General features: G+C 49.4%; 1 long non-coding RNA gene across 1 annotated transcript; it reads left to right on the top strand.

Annotated features, from left to right (window-relative positions):
• Positions 1 to 446: 446 nt before the first annotated feature.
• LOC136786552 (uncharacterized) lies at positions 447 to 16,097 on the top strand. The gene is made up of 2 exons (XR_010825527.1): positions 447 to 2,145; positions 14,972 to 16,097. It is a non-coding gene; the product is annotated as an uncharacterized lncRNA (long non-coding RNA).
• Positions 16,098 to 16,846: the final 749 nt, after the last annotated feature.

Genomic DNA, 16,846 nt, shown 5'->3' with positions numbered 1-16,846 from the left:
ATTTGGAGCTAGCCCAGAAGTTTTGGAAAACAAGATGAGGGAAGGGAAGTGAAGGTACCCAGGCGGGTACCTCTGTCGGAAATTGGGCAAAGTTGTCAGGTACCTAGCCTGAAGCGATCTGAGGGCAGGATGCCAAAGTAAATCTGTATGTGGAGGTAGCCACAAGGGTTTGGCAAACCAGATCAGGCAGAGGGAAGAGAAGCCTCTTGTCATGCACCTCCGTCGAAAATTGGGCAAAGTTCTCGGGTACCTATCCAGAAGGGTTCTGCGGTGAGAATCCACAAGTCCCTCTCTCTCTGGAAGAGGCCAAAACATTTCAGAAAGTATGCCTGGGAGGAGGAACGGGTAGCTACTGGGCATGCACATAATTCCCAATTTGGCCAAAATTCCTGTAGCTACCCATGACGGGTACACTTCTTTCGTCCAGAACAGCTGCATGGAGGCAAAACTTTTTCAAAAGTACAATGTGGCGGAGGCAAAGTATGCTACCGGGCATGTACCAACCTCCAAAGTAGCCCAAATTCTGTGTTACCTAGCCCAGGGGAATCCGAGTTTAGGATCCCCAAAGAAAAAAATCTCTGTTGGAGGAATCCAAATCTTTTTTCTAGAAGCATGGCAAGGTGAGAAGGCAAGGGTAGCTACCAGGCATACAGTTATGCATAAAGTTGGCCAAACTTGTGGTGTCCCTACCCTGAAGGGCTTTGCAGCTGGTCCCCAGAGCTAAATGTGTCTCAGGCAGAATCGCATACATTTTGAGAAACTTTTGTGGAGGAAGCAGAGGTAGCTAGCAGGCATGCAGCTACATCCAAAGTAGGGCCAAAGTTGAGAGAGACGTAACGTGGAGGGGTCTTCAGCTGGTATTGACAAGCAGTTGTGTATTTGGAGCTAGCCCAGAAGTTTTGGAAAACAAGATGAGGGAAGGGAAGTGAAGGTACCCAGGCAGGTATCTCCGTCGGAAATTGGGCAAAGTTGTCAGGTACCTAGCCTGAAGCGATCTGAGGGCAGGATCCCAAAGTAAATCTGTATGTGGAGGTAGCCACAAGGTTTCGGCAAACCAGATCAGGCAGAGGCAAGAGAAGCTTCTTGGCATGCACCTCCATCGAAAATTGGTCCAAGTTCTCGGGTACCTAGCCTGAAGGGTTCTGCGGACCGAATCCACAAGTCCCTCTCTCTCTGGAAGAGGCCCAAAACATTTCAGAAGGTATGCCTGGGAGGAGGAATGGGTAGCTACTGGGCATGCACATAATTCCCAATTTGGCCAAAATTCAGGTAGCTACCCCAGATGGGTACGCTGCTTTTGTCCAGAACTGCCGCAGGTAGGCAAAACTTTTTCAAAAGTACAATGTGGTAGAGGCAAAGGTATTTAGCGGGCATGTACCAACGTCCAAACTAGCCCAAATTCTCTGTTACCTAGCCCAGGGGAATCCGAGTTTAGGATCCCCAAAGAAAAAATCTCTGTTGGAGGAAGCCAAATCTTTTTTCTAGAAGCATGGCAAGGTGAGAAGGCAAGGGTAGCTACCAGGCATACAGTTATGCATAAAGTTGGCCAAACTTGTGGTGTCCCTACCCTGAAGGGCTTTGCAGCTGGTCCCCAGAGCTAAATGTGTCTCAGGCAGAATCCCATACATTTTGAGAACCTCTTGTGAAGGAAGCGATGGTTGCTAGCAGGCATGCAGCTACGTCCAAAGTAGGGCCAAAGTTGAGAGAGACGTAACGTGGAGGGGTCTTCAGCTGGTATTGACAAGCAGTTGTGTATTTGGAGCTAGCCCAGAAGTTTTGGAAAACAAGATGAGGGAAGGGAAGTGAAGGTACCCAGGCAGGTACCTCCATCCCAAATTGGGCAAAGTTGTCAGGTACCTAGCCTGAAGCGATCTGAGGGCAGGATCCCAAAGTAAATCTGTATGTGGAGGTAGCCACAAGGTTTTGTTAACCAAGATAAGCGGGAGGCAAGAGAAGCCTCTTGGCATGCACCTCCGTCGAAAATTGGCCCAAGTTCTCAGGTACCTAGCCTGAAGGGTTCTGCATACCGAATCCACAAGTCCCTCTCTCTCTGGAAGAGGCCAAAACATTTCAGAAAGTATGCCTGGGAGGAGGAACGGATAGCTACTGGGCATGCACATAATTCCCAATTTGGCCAAAATTCCTGTAGCTACCCCAGACGGGTACGCTGCTTTTGTCCAGAACTGCCGCAGGTAGGCAAAACTTTTTCAAAAGTACAATGTGGTAGAGGCAAAGGTACCTAGCGGGCATGTACCAACGTCCAAAGTAGCCCAAATTCTCTGTTACCTAGCCCAGGGGAATCCGAGTTTAGGATCCCCAAAGAAAAAATCTCTGTTGGAGGAAGCCAAATCTTTTTTCTAGAAGCATGGCAAGGTGAGAAGGCAAGGGTAGCTACCAGGCATACAGTTATGCATAAACTTGGCCAAACTTGTGGTGTCCCTACCCTGAAGGGCTTTGCAGCTGGTCCCCAGAGCTAAATGTGTCTCAGGCAGAATCCCATACATTTTGAGAACCTCTTGTGGAGGAAGCGATGGTTGCTAGCAGGCATGCAGCTACGTCCAAAGTAGGGCCAAAGCTGAGAGAGACTTAACGTGGAGGGGTCTTCAGCTGGTATTTACAAGCAGTTGTGTATTTGGAGCTAGCCCAGAAGTTTTGGAAAAGAAGATGAGGGAAGGGAAGTGAAGGTACCCAGGCAGGTACCTCGGTCCATAATTGGGCAAAGTTGTCAGGTACCTAGCCTGAAGCGATCTGAGGACAGGATCTCAAAGTTAATCTGTATGTGGAGGTAGCCACAAGGTTTTGGCAAACCAGATGAGGCAGAGGAAAGAGAAGCCTATTGTCACGCACCTCCGTCGAAAATTGGCCCAAGATCTCAGGTACCTATCCTGAAGGGTTCTGCGGACCGAATCCACAAGTCCCTCTCTCTCTGGAAGAGGCCAAAACATTTCAGAAAGTATGCCTGGGAGGAGGAACGGGTAGCTACTGGGCATGCAGATAATTCCCAATTTGGCCAAAATTCCGGTAGCTACCCCAGACGGGTACACTGCTTTTGTCCAGAACTGCCGACGGGAGGCGAAACTTTTTCAAAAGTACAGTCTGGCGGAGTCAAAGTATTCTACGGGGCATGTACCAACGTCCAAAATAGTCAAAATTTTGTTACCTAGCCCAGAGGTATCCGAGTTTAGGATCCCCAAAGAAAAAATCTCTGTTGGAGGAAGCCAAATCTTTTTTCTAGAAGCATGCCAAGGTGAGAAGGCAAGGGTAGCTACCAGGCATACAGTTATGCATAAAGTTGGCCAAACTTGTGGTGTCCCTACCCTGAAGGGCTTTGCAGCTGGTACCCAGAGCTAAATGTGTCTCAGGCAGAATCCCATACATTTTGAGAAGCTTTTGTGGAAGAAGCGATGGTTGCTAGCAGGCATGCAGCTACATCCAAAGTAGGGCCAAAGTTGAGAGAGACGTAACGTGGAGGGGTCTTCAGCTGGTATTGCTAAGCAGTTGTGTATTTGGAGCTAGCCCAGAAGTTTTGGAAAACAGAAGTTTTGGAAAACAAGATGAGGGAAGGGAAGTGAAGGTACCCAGGCAGGTACCTCCATCCCAAATTGGGCAAAGTTGTCAGGTACCTAGCCTGAAGCGATCTGAGGGCAGGATCCCAAAGTAAATCTGTATGTGGAGGTAGCCACAAGGTTTTGGCAAACCAGATCAGGCAGAGGCAAGAGAAGCCTCTTGGCATGCACCTCCGTCGAAAATTGGCCCAAGTTCTTGGGTACCTAGCCTGAAGGGTTCTGCGGACCAAATCCACAAGTCCCTCTCTCTCTGGAAGAGGCCAAAACATTTCAGAAAGTATGCCTGGGAGGAGGAACGGGTAGCTACTGGGCATGCACATAATTCCCAATTTGGCCCAAATTCCGGTACCTACCCGAGACGGGTACGGTGCTTTTGTCCAGAACTGCCGCAGGGAGGCGAAACTTTTTCAAAAGTACAATGTGGCGGAGGCAAAGTATTCTACCGGGCATGTACCAACATCCAAAATAGCCAAAATTCTCTGTTACCTAGCGCAGAGGTATCCGAGTTTAGGATCCCCAAAGAAAAAATCTCTGTTGGAGGAATCCAAATCTTTTTTCTAGAAGCATGCCAAGGTGAGAAGGCAAGGGTAGCTACCAGGCATACAGTCATGCATAAAGTTGGCCAAACTTGTGGTGTCCCTACCCTGAAGGGCTTTGCAGCTGGTCCCCAGAGCTAAATGTGTCTCAGGCAGAATCCCATACATTTTGAGAAGCTTTTGTGGAGGAAGCGATGGTTGCTAGCAGGCATGCAGCTATGTCCAAAGTAGGGCCAAAGTTGAGAGAGACGTAACGTGGAGGGGTCTTCAGCTGGTATTGACAAGCAGTTGTGTATTTGGAGCTAGCCCAGAAGTTTTGGAAAACAAGATGAGCGAAGGGAAGTGAAGGTACCCAGGCAGGTACCTCCGTCGGAAATTGGGCAAAGTTGTCAGGTACCTAGCCTGAAGCGATCTGAGGGCAGGATCCCAAAGTAAATCTGTATGTGGAGGTAGCCACAAGGTTTTGGCAAACCAGATCAGGCAGAGGCAAGAGAAGCCTCTTGGCATGCACCTCCGTCGAAAATTGGCCCAAGTTCTCAGGTACCTAGCCTGAAGGGTTCTGCGGATCGAATCCACATGTCCCTCTCTCTCTGGAAGAGGCCCAAAACATTTCAGAAAGTATGCCTGGGAGGAGGAACGGGTAGCTACTGGGCATGCAGATAATTCCCAATTTGGCCAAAATTCCTGTAGCTACCCCTGACGGGTACGCTGCTTTCGTCCAGAACAGCCGCATGGAGGTGAAACGTTTTCCTAAGTACAATCTGGCGGAGGCAAAGTATGCTACCGGGCATGTACCAACCTCCAAAGTAGCCCAAATTCTGTGTTACCTAGCCCAGGGGAATCCGAGTTTAGGATCCCCAAAGAAAAAATCTCTGTTGGAGGAAGCCAAATCTTTTTTCTAGAAGCATGCCGAGGTGAGAAGGCAAGGGTAGCTACCAGGCATACACTTCCCTGTAAACTTGGCCAAACTTGTGGTGTCCCTACCCTGAAGGGCTTTGCAGCTGGTTCCCAGAGCTAAATGTATCTCAGGCAGAATCCCATACGTTTTGAGAAGCTTTTGTGGAGGAAGGAGAGGTAGCTAGCAGGCATGCAGCTACGTCCAAAGTAGGGCCATTGTTGAGAGAGACGTAATGTGGAGGGGTCTTCAGCTGGTATTGACAAGCAGTTGTGTATTTGGAGCTAGCCCAAAAGTTTTGGAAAAGGAGGGAAGGGAAGTGAAGGTACCCAGGCTGGTACCTCCGTCCCAAATTGGGCAAAGTAGTCAGGTACCTAGCCTGAAGCGATCTGAGGGCAGGATCGCAAGGTAAATCGGTATGTGGAGGTAGGCACAAGGTTTTGGCAAACCAGATCAGGCAGAGGGAAGAGAAGCCTCTTGGCATGCACCTCCGTCGAAAATTGGCCCAAGTTCTCTGGTACCTAGCCTGAAGGGTTCTGCGGATCGAATCCACATGTCCCTCTCTCTCTGGAAGAGGCCCAAAACATTTCAGAAAGTATGCCTGGGAGGAGGAACGGGTAGCTACTGGGCATGCACATAGTTCCCAATTTGGCCAAAATTCAGGTAGCTACTCCAGACGGGTACGGTGCTTTTATCCAGAACTGCCGCAGGGAGGCAGAGCTTTTTCAAAAGTACAATGTGTCAGAGGCAAAGTATGCTACCGGGCATGTACCAACCTCCAAAGTAGCCCAAATTCTCTGTTACCTAGCCCAGGGGAATCCGAGTTTAGGATCCCCAAAAAAAAAATCTCTGTTGGAGGAAGCCAAATCTTTTTTCTAGAAGCATGCCGAGGTGAGAAGGCAAGGGTAGCTACCAGGCATACACTTCCCTGTAAACTTGGCCAAACTTGTGGTGTCCCTACCCTGCAGGGCTTTGCAGCTGGTTCCCAGAGCTAAATGTGTCTCAGGCAGAATCCCATACATTTTGAGAAGCTTTTGTGGAGGAAGGAGAGGTAGCTAGCAGGCATGCAGCTACGTCCAAAGTAGGGCCAAAGTTGAGAGAGACGTAACGTGGAGGGGTCTTCAGCTGGTATTGACAAGCAGTTGTGTATTTGGAGCTAGCCCAGAAGTTTTGGAAAACAAGATGAGGGAAGGGAAGTGAAGGTACCCAGGCAGGTACCTCGGTCCGAAAGTGGGCAAAGTTGTCAGGTACCTAGCCTGAAGCGATCTGAGGGCAGGATCCCAAAGTAAATCTGTATGTGGAGGTAGCCACAAGGTTTTGGCAAACCAGATGAGGCAGAGGCAAGAGAAACCTCTTGGCATGCACCTCCGTCGCAAATTAGCCCAAGTTCTTGGGTACCTATCCTGAAGAGTTCTGCGGACTGAATCCACAAGTCCCTCTCTCTCTGGAAGAGGCCAAAACATTTCAGAAAGTATGCCTGGGAGGAGGAACGGATAGCTACTGGGCATGCACATAATTCCCAATTTGGCCAAAATTCCTGTATCCACCCCTGACGGGTACCCTGCTTATGTCCAGTACCGCCGCAGGTAGGCAAAACTTTTTCAAAAGTACAATCTGGCGGAGGCAAAGTATTCTACCGGGCATGTACCAACCTCCAAAGTAGCCCAAATTCTCTGTTACCTAGCCCAGGGGAATCCGAGTTTAGGGTCCCCAAAGAAAAAGTCTCTGTTGGAGGAAGCCAAATCTTTTTTGTAGAAGCATGCCGAGGTGAGAAGGCAAGGGTAGCTACCAGGCATACACTTACGCATAAAGTTGGCCAAACTTGTGGTGTCCCTACCCTGAAGGGCTTTGCAGCTGGTACCCAGAGCTAAATGTGTCTCAGGCAGAATCCCATACATTTTGAGAAGCTTTTGTGGAGGAAGCGATGGTTGCTAGCAGGCATGCAGCTACGTCCAAAGTAGGGCCAAAGTTGAGAGAGACGTAACGTGGAGGGGTCTTCAGCTGGTATTGACAAGCACTTGTTTATTTGGAGCTGGCCCAGAAGTTTTGGAAAACAAGATGAGGGAAGGGAAGTGAAGGTACCCAGGCAGGTACCTCCGTCGGAAATTGGGCAAAGTTGTCAGGTACCTAGCCTGAAGCGATCTGAGGGCAGGATCCCAAAGTAAATCTGTATGTGGAGGTAGCCACAAGGTTTTGGCAAACCAGATCAGGCAGAGGCAAGAGAAGCCTCTTGTCATGCACCTCCGTCGAAAATTGGCCCAAGATCTCAGGTACCTATCCAGAAGGGTTCTGCGGTGAGAATCCACATGTCCCTCTCTCTCTGGAAGAGGCCAAAACATTTCAGAAAGTATGCCTGGGAGGAGGAACGGGTAGCTACTGGGCATGCAGATAATTCCCAATTTGGCCAAAATTCCTGTAGCTACCCCTGACGGGTACGCTGCTTTCGTCCAGAACAGCCGCATGGAGGTGAAACGTTTTCCTAAGTACAATCTGGCGGAGGCAAAGTATGCTACCGGGCATGTACGAACCTCCAAAGTAGCCCAAATTCTCTGTTACCTAGCCCAGGGGAATCCGAGTTTAGGATCCCCAAAGAAAAAATCTCTGTTGGAGGAATCCAAATCTTTTTTCTAGAAGCATGCCGAGGTGAGAAGGCAAGGGTAGCTACCAGGCATACAGTTATGCATAAAGTTGGCCAAACTTTTGGTGTCCCTACCCTGAAGGGCTTTGCAGCTGGTCCCCAGAGCTAAATGTGTCTCAGGCAGAATCGCATACATTTTGAGAAACTTTTGTGGAGGAAGCAGAGGTAGCTAGCAGGCATGCAGCTACGTCCAAAGTAGGGCCAAAGTTGAGAGAGACGTAACGTGGAGGGGTCTTCAGCTGGTATTGACAAGCAGTTGTGTATTTGGAGCTAGCCCAGAAGTTTTGGAAAACAAGATGAGGGAAGGGAAGTGAAGGTACCCAGGCAGGTATCTCCGTCGGAAATTGGGCAAAGTTGTCAGGTACCTAGCCTGAAGCGATCTGAGGGCAGGATCCCAAAGTAAATCTGTATGTGGAGGTAGCCACAAGGTTTTGGCAAACCAGATCAGGCAGAGGGAAGAGAAGCCTCTTGGCATGCACCTCCGTCGCAAATTGGCCCAAGTTCTCAGGTACCTAGCCTGAAGGGTTCTGCGGATCGAACCCACAAGTCCCTCTCTCTCTGGAAGAGGCCAAAACATTTCAGAAAGTATGCCTGGGAGGAGGAACGGGTAGCTACTGGGCATGCACATAATTCCCAATTTGGCCAAAATTCCGGTAGCTTCCCCAGACGGGTACGGTGCTTTTATCCAGAACTGCCGCAGGGAGGCAAAACTTTTTCAAAAGTACAATGTGGCGGAGGCAAAGTATGCTACCGGGCATGTACCAACCTCCAAATTAGCCCAAATTCTCTGTTACCTAGCCCAGGGGAATCCGAGTTTAGGATCCCCAAAGAAAAAATCTCTGTTGGAGGTAGACAAAAATTTTGCAGAAGCATGCCAAGGTGAGAAGGCAAGGGTAGCTACCAGGCATACAGTTATGCATAAAGTTGGCCAAACTTGTGGTGTCCCTACCCTGAAGGGCTTTGCAGCTGGTCCCCAGAGCTAAATGTGTCTCAGGCAGAATCGCATACATTTTGAGAACCTCTTGTGGAGGAAGCGATGGTTGCTAGCAGGCATGCAGCTACGTCCAAAGTAGGGCCAAAGTTGAGAGAGACGTAACGTGGAGGGGTCTTCAGCTGGTATTGACAAGCAGTTGTGTATTTGGAGCTAGCCCAGAAGTTTTGGAAAACAAGATGAGGGAAGGGAAGTGAAGGTACCCAGGCAGGTACCTCCGTCGGAAATTGGGCAAAGTTGTCAGGTACCTAGCCTGAAGCGATCTGAGGGCAGGATCCCAAAGTAAATCTGTATGTGGAGGTAGCCACAAGGTTTTGGCAAACCAGATCAGGCAGAGGCAAGAGAAGCCTCTTGTCATGCACCTCCGTCGAAAATTGGCCCAAGATCTCAGGTACCTATCCTGAAGGGTTCTGCGGTGAGAATCCACAAGTCCCTCTCTCTCTGGAAGAGGCCAAAACATTTCAGAAAGTATGCCTGGGAGGAGGAACGGGTAGCTACTGGGCATGCAGATAATTCCCAATTTGGCCAAAATTCCTGTAGCTACCCCTGACGGGTACGCTGCTTTCGTCCAGAACAGCCGCATGGAGGTGAAACGTTTTCCTAAGTACAATCTGGCGGAGGCAAAGTATGCTACTGGGCATGTACCAACCTCCAAAGTAGCCCAAATTCTCTGTTACCTAGCCCAGGGGAATCCGAGTTTAGGATCCCCAAAGAAAAAATCTCTGTTGGAGGAATCCAAATCTTTTTTCTAGAAGCATGCCGAGGTGAGAAGGCAAGGGTAGCTACCAGGCATACAGTTATGCATAAAGTTGGCCAAACTTGTGGTGTCCCTACCCTGAAGGGCTTTGCAGCTGGTCCCCAGAGCTAAATGTGTCTCAGGCAGAATCGCATACATTTTGAGAAACTTTTGTGGAGGAAGCAGAGGTAGCTAGCAGGCATGCAGCTACGTCCAAAGTAGGGCCAAAGTTGAGAGAGACGTAACGTGGAGGGGTCTTCAGCTGGTATTGACAAGCAGTTGTGTATTTGGAGCTAGCCCAGAAGTTTTGGAAAACAAGATGAGGGAAGGGAAGTGAAGGTACCCAGGCAGGTATCTCCGTCGGAAATTGGGCAAAGTTGTCAGGTACCTAGCCTGAAGCGATCTGAGGGCAGGATCCCAAAGTAAATCTGTATGTGGAGGTAGCCACAAGGTTTTGGCAAACCAGATCAGGCAGAGGCAAGAGAAGCCTCTTGGCATGCACCTCCGTCGAAAATGGGCCCAAGTTCTCTGGTACCTAGCCTGAAGGGTTCTGCGGATCGAATCCACATGTCCCTCTCTCTCTGGAAGAGGCCCAAAACATTTCAGAAAGTATGCCTGGGAGGAGGAACGGTAGCTACTGGGAATGCACATAATTCCCAATTTGGCCAAAATTCCGGTAGCTACCCCAGACGGGTACGGTCCTTTTATCCAGAACTGCCGCAAGGGAGGCAAAACTTTTTCAAAAGTACAATGTGGCGGAGGCAAAGTATGCTACCGGGCATGTACCAACCTCCAAATTAGCCCAAATTCTCTGTTACCTAGCCCAGGGGAATCCGAGTTTAGGATCCCCAAAGAAAAAATCTCTGTTGGAGGTAGACAAAAATTTTGCAGAAGCATGCCAAGGTGAGAAGGCAAGGGTAGCTACCAGGCATACAGTCATGCATAAACTTGGCCAAACTTGTGGTGTCCCTACCCTGAAGGGCTTTGCAGCTGGTCCCCAGAGCTAAATGTGTCTCAGGCAGAATCGCATACATTTTGAGAACCTCTTGTGGAGGAAGCGATGGTTGCTAGCAGGCATGCAGCTACGTCCAAAGTAGGGCCAAAGTTGAGAGAGACGTAACGTGGAGGAGTCTTCAGCTGGTATTGACAAGCAGTTGTGTATTTGGAGCTAGCCCAGAAGTTTTGGAAAACAAGATGAGGGAAGGGAAGTGAAGGTACCCAGGCAGGTACCTGCGTCGGAAATTGGGCAAAGTTGTCAGGTACCTAGCCTGAAGCGATCTGAGGGCAGGATCCCAAAGTAAATCTGTATGTGGAGGTAGCCACAAGGTTTTGTCAAACCAGATCAGGCAGAGGCAAGAGAAGCCTCTTGGCATGCACCTCCGTCCCAAATTGGGCAAAGTTCTCTGGTACCTAGCCTGAAGGGTTCTGCGGATCGAATCCACATGTCCCTCTCTCTCTGGAAGAGGCCCAAAACATTTCAGAAAGTATGCCTGGGAGGAGGAACGGGTAGCTACTGGGCATGCACATAATTCCCAATTTGGCCAAAATTCAGGTAGCTACCCCAGACGGGTACGCTGCTTTTATCCAGAACTGCCGCAGGGAGGCAAAACTTTTTCAAAAGTACAGTCTGGCAGAGGCAAAGTATGCTACCGGGCATGTACCAACCTCCAAATTAGCCCAAATTCTCTGTTACCTAGCCCAGGGGAATCCAAGTTTAGGATCCCCAAAGAAAAAATCTCTGTTGGAGGTATACAAAAATTTTGCAGAAGCATGCCAAGGTGAGAAGGCAAGGGTAGCTACCAGGCATACAGTCATGCATAAACTTGGCCAAACTTGTGGTGTCCCTACCCTGAAGGGCTTTGCAGCTGGTACCCAGAGCTAAATGTGTCTCAGGCAGAATCCCATACATTTTGAGAACCTCTTGTGGAGGAAGCGATGGTTGCTAGCAGGCATGCAGCTATGTCCAAAGTAGGGCCAAAGTTGAGAGAGACGTAACGTGGAGGGGTCTTCAGCTGGTATTGACAAGCAGTTGTTTATTTGGAGCTAGCCCAGAAGTTTTGGAAAACAAGATGAGGGAAGGGAAGTGAAGGTACCCAGGCAGGTACCTCCGTCGGAAATTGGGCAAAGTTGTCAGGTACCTAGCCTGAAGCGATCTGAGGGCAGGATCCCAAAGTAAATCTGTATGTGGAGGTAGCCACAAGGTTTTGGCAAACCAGATGAGGCAGAGGCAAGAGAAGCTTCTTGGCATGCACCTCCATCGAAAATTGGCCCAAGTTCTTGGGTACCTAGCCTGAAGGGTTTTGCGGACCGAATCCACAAGTCCCTCTCTCTCTGGAAGAGGCCAAAACATTTCAGAAAGTATGCCTGGGAGGAGGAACGGGTAGCTACTGGGCATGCAGATAATTCCCAATTTGGCCAAAATTCCGGTAGCTACCCCTGACGGGTACGCTGCTTTTGTCCAGAACAGCCGCATGGAGGTGAAACGTTTTCCTAAGTACAATCTGGCGGAGGCAAAGTATGCTACCGGGTATGTACCAACCTCCAAAGTAGCCCAAATTCTCTGTTACCTAGCCCAGGGGAATCCGAGTTTAGGATCCCCAAAGAAAAAATCTCTGTTGGAGGAAGCCAAATCTTTTTTCTAGAAGCATGCCGAGGTGAGAAGGGAAGGGTAGCTACCAGGCATACAGTTATGCATAAACTTGGCCAAACTTGTGGTGTCCCTACCCTGAAGGGCTTTGCAGCTGGTACCCTGAGCTAAATGTGTCTCAGGCAGAATCCCATACATTTTGAGAACCTTTTCTCAGGAGGAAGCAGAGGTAGCTAGCAGGCATGCAGCTACGTCCAAAGTAGGGCCAAAGTTGAGAGAGACGTAACGTGGAGGGGTCTTCAGCTGGTATTGACAAGCAGTTGTGTATTTGGAGCTAGCCCAGAAGTTTTGGAAAACAAGATGAGGGAAGGGAAGTGAAGGTACCCAGGCAGGTACCTGCGTCGGAAATTGGGCAAAGTTGTCAGGTACCTAGCCTGAAGCGATCTGAGGGCAGGATCCCAAAGTAAATCTGTATGTGGAGGTAGCCACAAGGTTTTGGCAAACCAGATCTGCCAGCTGTGTGGCATCCAGGGCAGCATTGATAGCACAGGAAGTTTGTATGTGGTCTTGGAGACTAGCTACGTGTGTCTTTATGCTGTCTGGGAGGCTACAGCTAAGGGGCAGTTAACCTTGCCAGATCAATCAGGGCTAGCTTTGTGGATGTCCGTGAGATCCTTCTCCTGCATCGCTTGTATGCAGGCTGGTTTTTGAACAGATGCAGCCAAATGGGAGAACCCTGAGGTCTTCATGACAAGGGATTGTCCTCTTTCTTGTGGGTCTATTCCACTGACCCGATAGGCAGGTAAAATGAATCTATGCCTCTAACCCAATAGGCAGTTAATATGTTTATTTAACGTATAAATGCTATCGCAGGTATTCCTCACCAAAGTGAAGGTGAAGGTGCAGAGCTTACCAAGGAGGTGTCCCTGTCTTGGTGGAGAAGGAGCACAGAACATCGACTGCCTCTTGTAGGTTTTCAATTTTTCTTCTCCCCCCCAACTCCCCAGCTCTCCCTTTTTTCCTCACTCTAGGGTTTTGCTGTCATTAACTTCTTTACCACTACCTCCTAACACTTTTATATCCTAAGCTTATCTGTCCCACCCTGGGATGACAATGAGCATATTTTGGGCAAAAAGTTGCGTATTATAGTCTTCTGTGTTTAGCATGTACTTCCTTAATCTCATTATCTCCTTAAGAGTTAACTTTAATGTTTATTTTATAAGGAGTGAAGAAAAAGGTTTCACTTTGGGCACCGCAGACTTCAAGATTCTGTTCTGATGCCCAAAGAGGGTTTGTCACAGCCTGGGTATGCTGCTTTTGTTCAGAACTAAGGCATGTAGGCCCAACTTTTCCAGTGTGCTCCAGGCACCTGTCAGGACCCCCTGGGGCAGGACAGCCCAGCCGTGAGCTTGAGAGAGCTGGGCCATGGACGTCCTGGCTGTGGAGCTTCTCAGGGGCACAGGTATGGTGGAACCAAAAGAGAGTGTTCAGCTCCAGGGGAAAGGGAGAGAAGTCCACCCTGTGGCACTTGGGGACTCCTGGACTCGCACATGCAGCACCTCGCTCAGGACCAAGCATGGGGACGCAGCTCCTTGGGAAGCCAAGGACAGGGACCGTGACCACATGGCAGCCCTGTGCTGTGAGGGGCAGTGCATATTGTGACCCGGAGTGGTGCTAGGCAACCGCCATGTCCCAGTGCAGGGCTGACAGGCACAGCCTCAGTCACCCCCAAGGCAGAGCTGGCCCCAGCCCAGACGTGCGGCTCCCAACAGGGTCCTGGGGCACCAGTGCAGGTGGGCTCGAGCTGGATGGTCTTTAAGGTCCCTTCCAACCCCAGGCATTGTAGGATTCTATGAGGGAGGCAGTGCACAGGGAAAATGGGGTGGGGTGCTGATGTCTGAAAAAAGCAAAGAAACAACAAAACTAAGAGGAGGATTCAAAGTAACAAAAGTGGTAGGATTGAAGGAAAGACCAAAGAAAGAAAAGGTCGTAATGCAAAGAAACACCCAAAGAAAACAAAAGGAAACAAACACTGTCTATTCCATTGTTGCAGGGTTGGGAACGTACACCGATGGACAAAAATGAACTAGAGCAACAGCCTTGGAGGAGTTTGAGGCAGCAAGCCGAGGTTTCAGCTGTGTTCGGAGAATGCCAAAAGGAAAGGCTCAAAGAGATGCTTGGAAAGAGCCTTAAGGGTCAAACAGGACCAGACCTCAACAAATGGAGAAAAAAGTGGGGAACCTCCGTGCAATTTGAGGTAATCCGTGAGAGCTACAGGACATGCAGACACAGGCAGGTAACAAATACCAGACAGGTAAACTGCTTTTCCAGAACTAACGCAGGTAAGGCAAAATTTTCACTAAGTACAATGTGGTGGAGGCAAAGTATGCTACCGGGCATGTACAAACGTCCAAAATAGCCAAAATTCTGTTACCTAGCCCAGGGGAATCCGAGTTTAGGATCCCCAAAGAAAAAATCTCTGCTGGAGGAAGCCAAATCTATTTTCTAGAAGCATGCCAAGGTGAGAAGGCAAGGGTAGCTACCAGGCATACACTTCCCTGTAAACTTGGCCAAACATGTGGTGTCCCTACCCTGAAGGGCTTTGCAGCTGGTCCCCAGAGCTAAATGTGTCTCAGGCTGAATCTCGAACATTTGCAGAAGCTTCCCTGCAGGAGGCAATGGTAGCTAGCAGGCATGCAGCTACGTCCAAAGTAGGGCCATAGTTGAGAGAGACGTAACGTGGAGGGGTCTTCAGCTGGTATTGACAAGCACTTGTTTATTTGGAGCAAGCCCAGAAGTTTTGGAAAACAAGATGAGGGAAGGGAAGTGAAGGTAACCAGGCGGGTACCTCGGTCGGAAATTGGGCAAAGTTCTCAGGTACCTAGCCTGAAGGGTTCTGTGGACCGAATTCACAAGTCCCTCTCTCTCTGGAAGAGGCCAAAACATTTCAGAAAGTATGCCTGGGAGGAGGAACGGATAGCTACTGGGCATGCACATAATTCCCAATTTGGCCAAAATTCAGGTAGCTACCCCAGACGGGTACGCTGCTTTTGTCCAGAACAGCCGCAGGGAGGCGAAACGTTTTCCTAAGTACAATCTGGCAGAGGCAAAGTATGCTACCGGGCATGTACCAACGTCCAAAGTAGCCCAAATTCTCTGTTACCTAGCCCAGGGGAATCCGAGTTTAGGATCCCCAAAGAAAAAATCTCTGTTGGAGAAAGCCAAATCTTTTGCAGAAGCATGCCGAGGTGAGAAGGCAAGGGTAGCTACGAGGCATACAGTTACGCATAAAGTTGGCCAAACTTCTGGTGTCCCTACCCTGAAGGGCTTTGCAGCTGGTCCCCAGAGCTAAATGTCTCCCAGGAATAATCCCAAACATTTTGAGAAGCTTTTGTGGAGGAAGCGATGGTTGCTAGGAGGCATGCAGCTACGTCCAAAGTAGGACCAAAGTTGAGAGAGACGTAACGTGGAGGGGTCTTCAGCTGGTATTGACAAGCATTTGTGTATTTGGAGCTAGCCCAGAAGTTTTGGAAAACAAGATGAGGGAAGGGAAGTGAAGGTACCCAGGCAGGTACTTCCGTCGGAAATTGGGCAAAGTTGTCAGGTACCTAGCCTGAAGCGATCTGAGGGCAGGATCCCAAAGTAAATCTGTATGTGGAGGTAGCCACAAGGTTTTGGCAAACCAGATCAGGCAGAGGCAAGTGAAGCCTCTTGTCATGCACCTCCGTCGAAAATTGGCCCAAGTTCTCTGGTACCTAGCCTGAAGGGTTCTGCGGTGAGAATCCACAAGTCCCTCTCTCTCTGGAAGAGGCCAAAACATTTCAGAAAGTATGCCTGGGAGGAGGAACGGGTAGCTACTGGGCATGCAGATAATTCCCAATTTGGCCAAAATTCCTGTAGCTACCCCTGACGGGTACGCTGCTTTCGTCCAGAACAGCCGCATGGAGGTGAAACGTTTTCCTAAGTACAATCTGGCGGAGGCAAAGTATGCTACCGGGCATGTACCAACCTCCAAAGTAGCCCAAATTCTGTGTTACCTAGCCCAGGGGAATCCGAGTTTAGGATCCCCAAAGAAAAAATCTCTGTTGGAGGAATCTAAATCTTTTTTCTAGAAGCATGCCGAGGTGAGAAGGCAAGGGTAGCTACCAGGCATACAGTTATGCATAAAGTTGGCCAAACTTGTGGTGTCCCTACCCTGAAGGGCTTTGCAGCTGGTCCCCAGAGCTAAATGTGTCTCAGGCAGAATCGCATACATTTTGAGAAACTTTTGTGGAGGAAGCAGAGGTAGCTAGCAGGCATGCAGCTACGTCCAAAGTAGGGCCAAAGTTGAGAGAGACGTAACGTGGAGGGGTCTTCAGCTGGTATTGACAAGCAGTTGTGTATTTGGAGCTAGCCCAGAAGTTTTGGAAAACAAGATGAGGGAAGGGAAGTGAAGGTACCCAGGCAGGTATCTCCGTCGGAAATTGGGCGAAGTTGTCAGGTACCTAGCCTGAAGCGATCTGAGGGCAGGATCCCAAAGTAAATCTGTATGTGGAGGTAGGCACAAGGTTTTGGCAAACCAGATCAGGCAGAGGGAAGAGAAGCCTCTTGGCATGCACCTCCGTCGCAAATTGGCCCAAGTTCTCAGGTACCTAGCCTGAAGGGTTCTGCGGACCGAACCCACAAGTCCCTCTCTCTCTGGAAGAGGCCAAAACATTTCAGAAAGTATGCCTGGGAGGAGGAACGGGTAGCTACTGGGCATGCACATAATTCCCAATTTGGCCAAAATTCCGGTAGCTTCCCCAGACGGGTACGGTGCTTTTATCCAGAACTGCTGCAGGGAGGCAAAACTTTTTCAAAAGTACAATGTGGCGGAGGCAAAGTATGCTACCGGGCATGTACCAACCTCCAAATTAGC

This window comes from Anser cygnoides, chromosome 17 (genome assembly GCF_040182565.1).
Source record: "Anser cygnoides isolate HZ-2024a breed goose chromosome 17, Taihu_goose_T2T_genome, whole genome shotgun sequence".
In the NCBI taxonomy this organism is placed as follows: domain Eukaryota; kingdom Metazoa; phylum Chordata; class Aves; order Anseriformes; family Anatidae; genus Anser; species Anser cygnoides.
This window is presented reverse-complemented; position numbering and strand designations above follow the sequence as displayed.